The 10,538-nt window shown below is 32.2% G+C and overlaps 1 long non-coding RNA gene across 1 annotated transcript; it reads right to left on the bottom strand.

The window, feature by feature from the left end:
- Positions 1-8,545: 8,545 nt before the first annotated feature.
- LOC130970629 (uncharacterized) lies at positions 8,546-9,747 on the bottom strand. Its single transcript, XR_009082081.1, has 2 exons — positions 9,388-9,747; positions 8,546-8,843 (listed from the first exon to the last, which is right to left on the bottom strand). It is a non-coding gene; the product is annotated as an uncharacterized LOC130970629 (long non-coding RNA).
- Between the last annotated feature and the right edge of the window lie 791 nt (positions 9,748-10,538).

The raw sequence follows: 10,538 nt of genomic DNA, 5'->3' as shown, positions 1-10,538 counted from the left end.
TTGAAGAACAAATATTAAAATTTATGATATTTATTGAATTTTTTTATCAATTTATACAAATACAATAATATTAATACTTATTGAATATTCTATTATTTTTTATCATATAAAAAATTAAATTAAATAACAGTAAAATATAAAATAATATTAAATTAAATAAATAAAAATATACAATTTTTTATATTTAAACTTAAAGATAAAAAGAATGTTACTTATTAAACTTATTGAATACTTTAAGTCATAATAAAATATTTAAGCCAATTAAATTATTTTTTATCTTTTAATAAAATACTACTAATTTTTTTATAAAAAATTTAGGAACCATGACTCCCTTGTCTGGATTTAGATAACGTACATTCAATCCTTTTGAATTTCTCAATTTTTTGTTTGGCTACAAGACTATCTTTTTTTCTCTCTAATTCCTATTCAATTCAAGCAATAAATTATAATTTTTGAGTTCAATAAAACTTCTTTTTTCTTTCTACCAACTTTGTCCGTCATTCACATATAGAAGATGAGATACAATAAACAATAATACAACATAACATTAATATAATTTTCTCTCTAATAATATAATAACTCACTAGAAAGAGAAATAACAATACAACAATAATATATATCCCTACTCTCTATTAATTCTCTAATAGAAAAAAAAAATAAAACTCTCACATTAAACTCATATTAATTTATAAACTTCACTTGAATTATACATCATTCATGAGTCTCCATTTATAGATAAATAATTATAACTAATTTTAATATCTAAGATACTTAATTGCTAAGATATTTTATAATCGGTAGTGAAAAATATAAAATTCTAATTTCATATGTCTACTTAGATTTAGTTGTGATATTCTATTCAATTTGATCATGTTCGAAGTCTTTCTACTTAAGCCAATAATTTTAACCATACATACATCTCCTAACTTCTTGATTTTTATATTCATTCTTAAATTTATTTTTTCCAAATTTAATTTGTAAAACTTATACAATTTCTGTCCTTCATACTATTAGTTTCTTGAATAAATAATCTTATTATTCTTGTATGGATATCTAGAGGGAGAGTTCGGTCTCTGAAAATCTACGCCGAATTGTTATTTTCGGTGTCGACCTTCGAGCTTTGTGATAATCTGAACTTTTATTCCAAGAAGATGTCCAATCGCATAGAGCTTTGAGAAAGAAATAGGAGGGAGTGTACCTGCAAAGGCACTCCGAAATTTAAATTAGTATTAAGAATTCAATGTGTCTTTTAAGATAGAAAATCATACCTTTTATGGGTGGCCTGTGCAAGTCGGTTATGCTCTTGCTTTATTGCCTGCATTGAAGAGCAATAACTAGGTTGGACATTTCATATTTGGAAAGCAGTCCGTTGAGCCGAGTTGTAACGTAAATGGCTGATTAATGGCGTTATTGCCGATCAATAATTGTAATGCCGAATTATAACGCCAATTTTCTGAATAATAACGTGAATAATGTCGAGTTATGAATGATAATGCCGATTTATGATGTTGGATTTGTAACGGCCGGATCACTTATTATTCATGAATATTTTAGCAATTTCTAAAAATTTTATTGATAATTAATAAGTATAGTTTAATTTCTAACATAGTCAACTGCTCCCAAATTTTTGGTAAAAAAAATTCTAAACTAAAGTGTTAGGCTTTTGGACCCTGAAATTGAAGTTTCATAAGCATAAACTAAAATAGAGAAATATTTAAAAATGACACATCACATTTTATCTTTTTAAGTCAAAATTCAAAATTTAAAAATTTAAATTTAATATTTAAAATTTTCGGTAGTGTTTGTTTTCTTAGAATAAAAAAAATATAAAAAAGGTAGTATTTGCTTTAGGACCATTTAGATTAACTCGGAGGAGGAGTAATCACTTGGAAATAATATGTTAGTTCTTGTAGTTATTTTCCGTTTTGAAAAGTTAATTTTATTTATTAGTTATTTTCAGAAATTAAATTACAATGATTTAATGAAATTTTATTTTTGCCATGAAAGTTGAGAAATGAGAATAAATTATGCACAACACATAGAAATAAAAACTATTATATAAAAGTGTCAACATGTCCTAAATTCAAATTTTAATTAAAAAGTAATTAACTAATAATAATTAATAAGAATAAAATCTGTTAAAGGCATTTAACAATTACAAATATATTCCTATAAATATTTGTTATGAACCAAACATGTTTAATTTTTTTTTTGGGAATATCATAACAATTCCAAAGTATTTTTTAGTGACAAAGAGACTAGATTCTTACAACATTTAAATATAATATTCCAAAGCATATATAATGTTTATGGTAATATTAGTCTTGAAAATATATTTTCTAAACTTGAAACAAATGAGTTGATAACTAACTAATAAAGTAACTGTTTAGAATGGTAAAAATAATTAATCTTTTGAGATCATTAATGAGTGATGCTATATCACTTATATTACCTCTGGTTTGAAATAAATGTCGTTTGTGTTTCTTTTTATTATTATTATTATTATTATTAAAAATTCAACAAGTGCATACACAAATTATATTTAAAGCACTGTATTGGACCTTTTATATTTACTAGCTAGTTAGAGAGATTATTCATTAAGAATAATAATTAAGAGTCCTAATTCATCTTTTTAATTATCTTTTTAATACTTAAAAGAGTAAAAAATTTAAATATATATGCTATTTTTTAAAACATAAAAAATTCAAATTTTATTATTTAGAAATTAAAAAAATAATTAAAAAGATGAGTTATGACTCTCAATAATTTTTCTTTAAGAATAAATGTGTTAAGAAAATTTGTTACTGCCCATTATTTAATTGATGCATCCGTCTTCTTGTTTCTATCTTTTCTTTTTAATTTCTTTTTAATTTTCCCTAAAGATGCTTTCAATTAATTTAAAATATTTCAATACATAATTGTATCAATTTTATTTTTAATGAACAACGGAAAACATTATTTTATTTAAAACTTACAAAGATGTTAGGAGAATAATTTAGATGCTATATCATTACTCTTTTATTTAATTTGTGGTAGTGATGTTATTAAAAATTCCCTTCACTAATTCTTTAACCTTTTTTCCTGCATTTCTAACCCACTAAGCCTAAGTTATTATGCCAACTTTTTTATTCTTGATTATGCTAGAATAGTAAGTTGACCAAAGTTAATCTGATGAGCACGAGTAATCATTGATAAATTACTTTCACTAAGACAAATTATCGATTACAACCTAACATTAACGCGTACGGTTGTTACTTTTTTATTCTATATATATATATATATATATATATATATATATATATATATGTTGAGGCATGGATCGTTTTAATCGTTTTGTTATATTAACAAATAAATGTATTTAAAACTAATTTATTTCCAGATAAATTAATGTGCTTTTTTTCTACATGCCAAATATAAATATATTAATTATTAATATATTAAAAAATGTCGAAAGGATTTATCTCAACATAAAATCAAGGTAATACTAGATTTTAAGCTCAAAGTATTTTAACGAGGATTTTTTATTTGAATTATTTAAATATTTTATCACACGTTGGGCATTGAGACCAAAAAAAAAAAAAAAGATCCCAAGTATTGAGCACCTAGGATAAGGAACAACGAAACTGTTATACATCCGAAACATGTAAAAAAAGGCTGAGATGGGTGGAGTTTATCTGGGATATGGTACAGAAGATCTTTTACCCTCACGACGCGGGATAAATACCATGGTAGCTATATATAGGGTGCAACCGAAATCAACATTTATTTGGAGAATATTGGTAATTAGAAAAGTTTCGTTACATTTTTCTTAAAATTTCTGTGTGAAGTAAAGTCGACAATACGTGTATTCAAGGGACATCAATCGATTAAGTGCAACGTAATATATAGTTGGAGTATTGAATTTTAAAATTGGTTTGTCTATATCTTATTTTAAATAATTAATTAGTTAATATATTAGGATATTTTGATTTAGTTAATTTTAATTGACATATTATAATATTTTAATTTAATTAATTTTAGTTGACATATTAAAATATTTTGATTTAATTAGTTAAAAGACGTGTTAGAATAATAACATTTTAAATTAGTTCAATTTAACTAATTAGTTGACATATTAGAATAATTTGATTTAAGTAGTTAAAAGACATGTTAAAATATTAATATTTTAGATTATTTTAATTTAATTAATTAGTTGTCATGCTATGATAATTGAATTTAATTAATTAGAAGAGCAACAGTTAAAAGATAACATTAGAAGATGATTAATTAATGATTTAGAATGAGATGAAATTCTTTTTTTTACTTGATTACTTAATTATATTAAGATATGATTAATTAATTCTTTTATATTATTATATTCATAATTAGAGTATTTTTTATTTAAATACTTAATTATAATATTTAATTTCATTAAATACTAGAAATACATAAATTAGATAATGTTAATTTTTATAATTTAGTTATTGTGATCATTCTAATACACAATTACAAAAAACTAATCAACTATATTATTACAGACATTTTGATTACTCTTGCTATATTGGACACACAATTGAGTTAAAAAATTTTATGTTTGACAATGCTTTGTTTTTTGTATTTGTTGAGCGGTGGAGTCTCGAGACTTATAGGTTTCACCTTTCGTGGGGCGAGGTCACCATTACACTACAAGATGTGGTTTATCATCTTGATTTTGCATAGATGGTGAGCGAAATGGAGGTTGCACTAGAAATCACTACAAGAAAAACACCCATTCAGGTACACTTGAAAAGTGTAGCCAAAAGTGAAAAAAAATGATGCCTTAGGCTACGGCTACGCTTTTTGGGCTACGGCTACGCTTTTTGGGGTGATTCCTATTCAGCCGTTGCCTATTCTCAAAGGCTACGCTTTTCTGCACCAAGGGCTACGCTTTTGGCGTTTAGGAATAGGCTACGCTTTTCAAGTGATGCTGTCCAGGACCAAAGGCTACGCTTTTCAGCTTTCATTCTTCCAGAATAGGCTACACTTTTTAACGCTACTGCATTACTTATAAAGCGTAGCCACATTGTATACCATGGCTACTTTTTATAAGCGTAGCCTTAGGTCCCTCTTTTTTTTTTTATATATACTATAGCTACTGTATATAAGTGTAGCCTTAGGTCTTGGTTTTTTTTTTTGGTATACTATAACTACTGTATATAAGTGAAAACCAGTGAAAGCGGAGATATAGGCTATGAAACGAGGTAACGATTGAACAGGAATCTCCAGGAAAGGAACTAAAAGAGAAAGAGATAGACTGAGATCCAGACATCGCCTAAGAGGAATAAAGTTGGAGTTGTGCATCTCTGTCTTGTCTTGAAAGCCCGCCCTACAGATAGGAGTTCCTATCTCTACTGCCTATCCAACCCGAAGATTCTTATTCGTGGTGGAGTGCTTCGAGTAAGATCCGACCCACTTGTGATCCTGGATGCTGTGGAGGATTTGAAAAAAGCTTCTTGCTCTAAAAAGAAGACTTGTTTGTTGTCAATCGCTGGTTGGGTTTACCAAAAAAGAAAGACTTATGTAGTGGTCGGCCTTCCTACACGCACGCGCCCGCCAGAATGCCTCCTTGGTTCCGGACGAAGCCAAGCGACTTCTGGCATCACCGAAAGGATCGAAACCACATTCGTAGGCCGACAATTTTTCTGGATAGGTCCAACTATTGGAAGCAAAGGGAAAAGGAACACCGAGTGGGCGTAAGCTCTTCGAGCTTCCCTTCATTCGCTTCGCGGGAGCCGCACAACACATAGCTGGCAATTCAGTCAGCTCTGAATCTGAATTCAATGATTGCAAGTCCAAGTCCATCCAAGATCAGCTGTTCAATGAAACTCTGCCTTTAAGGCATGAAGCTGTGGTGTGGGATGGGATCGAACTCCGGTTCAATTATTCTCGCTAGCAATCTCTTAGGCTTATCCTTTCAAAAAGGAATCATCAAGCCGGTACTAATCTAACTCTTAGGGGAGCCTTTGTTAGATTGCCGTTGCCATAGCAGCAGGAGAGAAGTCTAACTTCAAACCTCCAAGAAGCCTGGGGAAAAAAGCCATGGATTCTCTTATTCTTCCTTCACGATCTTTCTGCTATAGGCCTAATCTGGTCAGAATGTGGAGGTAGGATCAGCCATAAGAAGGCAGAAAAGGCTGTAACTAAGGATGAAAAACTAAACTCTAGAGTTTCCCCAGGAATGGAAAAATACTGCTACATAGCCGCCCTTCCTAAGATGTCTTCTGTATTACTTTCTTGTGCAAAAATCATTCCCTCAGAAATAGGATCGTAACCTTCAAGTTACCAAGCCAAAAGAAAATGAAAATTTCACAACCGAGATCGCAAGCATGGATCAAAGACGGCACAGAAGCAGGTTCTGAAAGACAACCAGCCATTGAGAATCACCTCAACTCCTCCTCCCCTACTGATTTAAGGTTGTTGGAGTCTGGTAGCTAGGTAGCTGGGGAGTTAGGAAGCAAGTGTGAAAGCATCTCTTCTTTTTTCTATTTCCAGAGGTAGTTCAAAGAGAGGGGATCTGCCACCACTGACTCAGATTTTTTTGTAATCGATGTAGCTTCGTCGTCTGTCTCGGGATCGGTAGTGCCCAATCCTGCCCTCCAGCTGAGTCAATAGCAGGGCATTCTCTAGCAGCTCAAAGAGCACATTCTACAACAATCCCAGTTATACTTAACACAATTAACAAAGCGGGATAGGTTACGTAGTGTAGTAGCTCGAACGTAAGCATTGGAGAGAAGTAGGCATGGTGGCCAACCAAGGCAGTGAAATCGAGACAATCAATCGGGAGTGGTTTTAGTTAGGAGTCCGGGGCTGGATTGAATCCGAAGTTTAGGTTTAGAGTTGGATTAGCCGCAAAGAGGGCGGAAAGAAGAAGAGCTCAAGGCCGCCACTTAATTCGATTCGCTACCTCTCTCTGATTAGCGATAGGGGCTGTCAGCCAACAACAACGCATCTTCATCTTTTCGAAAGCCTAGACCCATTCTTCTGGATCTTAATTAGTCCTAGGTGCAAGGCCTCTTCCATAAAGAAAAGACCTCTCCTCCATTTTGTTGATAGAAAGAGGATAAGCGTTCTCGCTAGCAATCTCTTAGGCTTATCCTTTCAAAAAGGAATCATCAAGCCCTATGATGAACCCTAAGAAAGAGTTCCGTGCGCCTAATAGGAATGGTTTTTGAGACTTTACTTTCTTCTCACAGGTCGGAGACAAGAAGTTTTTACCACCAGAAATCCAGCCTTTACCATAGCATAGGTCAAATGATCAGTTATCAAATAGCATCTTTCTAGCTTGCATATTTGTGGAACTCAATCTCATTTAGAAAGGTTCTCTCTATCTTTCAGCAACTGAACGGGAAGTGGTTTAGGAAAGGACTTTAGAATCAATCGGATGCGCTCGCCCCATTCACTATTTCTTGAAGCTCGATCTCTCCCCAACAGTTTCACCAGCCATATCTACACATAAAGAGAGCTAGTTTCCCACCTAGGTGAACCCGAAGCTAGAGCACAGGTAGAGACAGTGGATTCTGCCGCTCCGCGAGCAAGGAGTGCCACGCACGAGCGAAGCGAAAACAAATTCTTTGGAGAATCTCTTCATTATACGCGACAAACTTCACCAACGGGACTGGGAAACCATCAAGAATTTGCAAGAAAAGATGGCTGTCAAAAGGCATTCGCATCTTCTTTCAATTCAATCTTGAGAGATGAAACTTGGTGGTCCACTAGGGCTTACTAATTTTTAGGCCCCCTACCCGAACTAAGGCAGGTGGGCTGTAGTTCAGGGACCTCTTAGCAACCTCATCGTAGAGTTTCCACATTAAACCCAGATTGGGACCAAGCAAGAACACTTTTCAACTATGTATGTTGACGGATAACTCTCGTATAACCTTTCGCTTAATACTAAAAATCTATAATTGAAGCATATGAGGCTGCATTAATCGGGGATACACGACAGAAGGAATTTTTTTTTATTTGTAAACTTCACCTTCAGCAAGCGTCGGTTTTTTTCCATTTTGGGGAAGGTTCAAGTATACGTCACGTTGCAATACAGATAATTGAAAGAGTGCGTCTTCTCCAGCCGAACAGAACATCTTTCTTAATTGATTGACGCCGAGCCCTTCGCCCTTCAAGAAAGCTATAGCTATGAAAGAAAGCTTAGGCAAAAGCATCTCGATCTAGTAAAATAGCAAAAAAACTTGGGGGAAATCTTCCTGAATAGCTAAAGCCAAAGAAAGACCAGTAATGACATACTATACTATTTCCTTCTCGCGAACCACGGGAGCGCCTAGCACCTAGAGGAGCAAAGCTCAATTATATATATATATATATATATATATATATATATATATATATATATATATATATATATATATATATATATATATATATATAATTATCTAATAATTATCAATACAACATAATAATTAATATGATTACATGCATAATAATTCTGCATTTTTATTTAAATGAGTTGAATATTATAAAATAAAAATAAATATATAATTATACTAAATAATTTCTTTAAATAATATCAAAATAACCATAATATCACTTAAAATTTACTACTAATAATATCAAAGCTGACACTTCTGTTTCTGACTGTGAAAGTAGAGAACTTAAAATGAATATACAAATATACAAGCGAAACAAATTTGCAGCACATGACAAGTATTTACAATTTCTTTTGAATTCCGGAGACAAGTCATCACAGTTTGAAGACCAGCATCACCAAATGTATCTGCACTACTACTTCCAAATGATATACTAGCAGCATTGCGCTCCTTCTTTGCCTTCCGAATATGCAAAGCTTCAAGATGGCTATGAAGTATTTTATTCTGAAGGAGGTTGATGACATCAATCACACAAGTAATTTGAAAGAAACCAATGCAATAAAATATAAATAATAAAAACAGTTCACACTATGTGGGCTTGCCACAAGGAAGAAACAGTGTTACTACCTGCTATCAAATACAGTTTATGGACATTCTGTTTAAAATTGCATTACAATGTGACCCATTATTTCTTTTATATTTTGAGTTGAAGATAAAGAGAAAATACAGAGTTAGGAAGAAGAGGTCATTCAATCACCGACAGTGGCACAGACTGCACATTGACAGTGATTAACTAGACTTGCTAACTGTAACTGATCTTAGGTTGCAAACTGCAACCAACACTCACCAAAGATACCAAATAAATTAACAGTCTTGTAAATAATGAATTCCTCATATACACATCAATGGACCACAATTTTTTAATGTGTTGGGTAGACAACAGTTTAATACTAGACAATAAGAGCAAGTTAGGACACAATAATTCAACAAGAACACTGAAGGATAACTGAATAAGGCATCAGTGAAACTAAACGGGTGAAAAGAAAACCTGCTCATTTATTTCATCATATTTCTTCTCAGCGTCATTTCTTGCCTTCTCAAGCAATTTCTTCCACTCTTCCCACTTAGCCTTCAGTTGACTCTGCAAAACACAAATATGCAAACAGGGTGAATTATCGGTACATCTATCCAGAAAATCAAACAAGCCAAAATTTCAGTAAATGGGAAAGAATATATAAAGTAAGTAGACAAAGTGTAAAACAAACTGACAAATGCAACAGTAACTCACGTGGCTTATAGGGAAATCCCAGTGCAAGAAGAAATGAAAAATCCAACTGAACTAGCACTATCAAAGAATCACTAGACACACTGCAAGTTTCACACTGCTAGTATAGCATGAACAAAAACAGCATCCATTTCACCCTGTGTCTTGTTCTTAGTGTCTTGTCTTGTCCTGTTCTCAGAAACAAACGTAACCTAACAACTGACCTAAGGGTGATCGGATCACCGGTGTCAACCACCATTTTTGAAGGAGTTAGTAATCAATTTGGTAAGGTTGCTAACCCATTTGTCCCATCAGACTTGATGCAACCTCTTAGCTTAGTCTTAACCACAATAACCCAACTAGACTTACATGATCCCTGATAAGGCAAATAGTATACCTGTCGTACATTTACTTTAATGATATTGTAGTCCTTATACTTTTGTATTTCTTGTCGTGAACTTGGATCATACCATTTATATTTAAACACGCACACCTTGTACGTAGTGCAAAAAAAATTCTAATTGAATTATATTGTATGACACACCATACTAATAAGAATGACCACTGCCTGCATCCCCACGAACCCAGACTCCGGTGTTATCTATTTTCTTTTCCATTGACCATTGTAAATAATGGAATTGATATCCATTAACATTGTGAATTGGAAGCTTGTGCCCTTATTCATTGGGTCTTAAATAAGTGCAACTAGTTTCCAATCTGTTATGTTAGATAGAGAGACACTAATGTATTCTCGGAACCAAGATGAAAAATTGTTTAGTGATGTACCAGGATTTGTTTTCTGGAATAACCTATGATACAATATGATAAATAATGAAACTTTAGTATACTGAAGTTTTGGTTAGATGGAAAGTTATTATCTTACTAATTGTTATGTTTACGAAAACTTAAAAAATACCTCAGGTAGGGTAAAATCT

This window comes from Arachis stenosperma, chromosome 3 (genome assembly GCF_014773155.1).
Source record: "Arachis stenosperma cultivar V10309 chromosome 3, arast.V10309.gnm1.PFL2, whole genome shotgun sequence".
NCBI lineage: Eukaryota > Viridiplantae > Streptophyta > Magnoliopsida > Fabales > Fabaceae > Arachis > Arachis stenosperma.
This window is presented reverse-complemented; position numbering and strand designations above follow the sequence as displayed.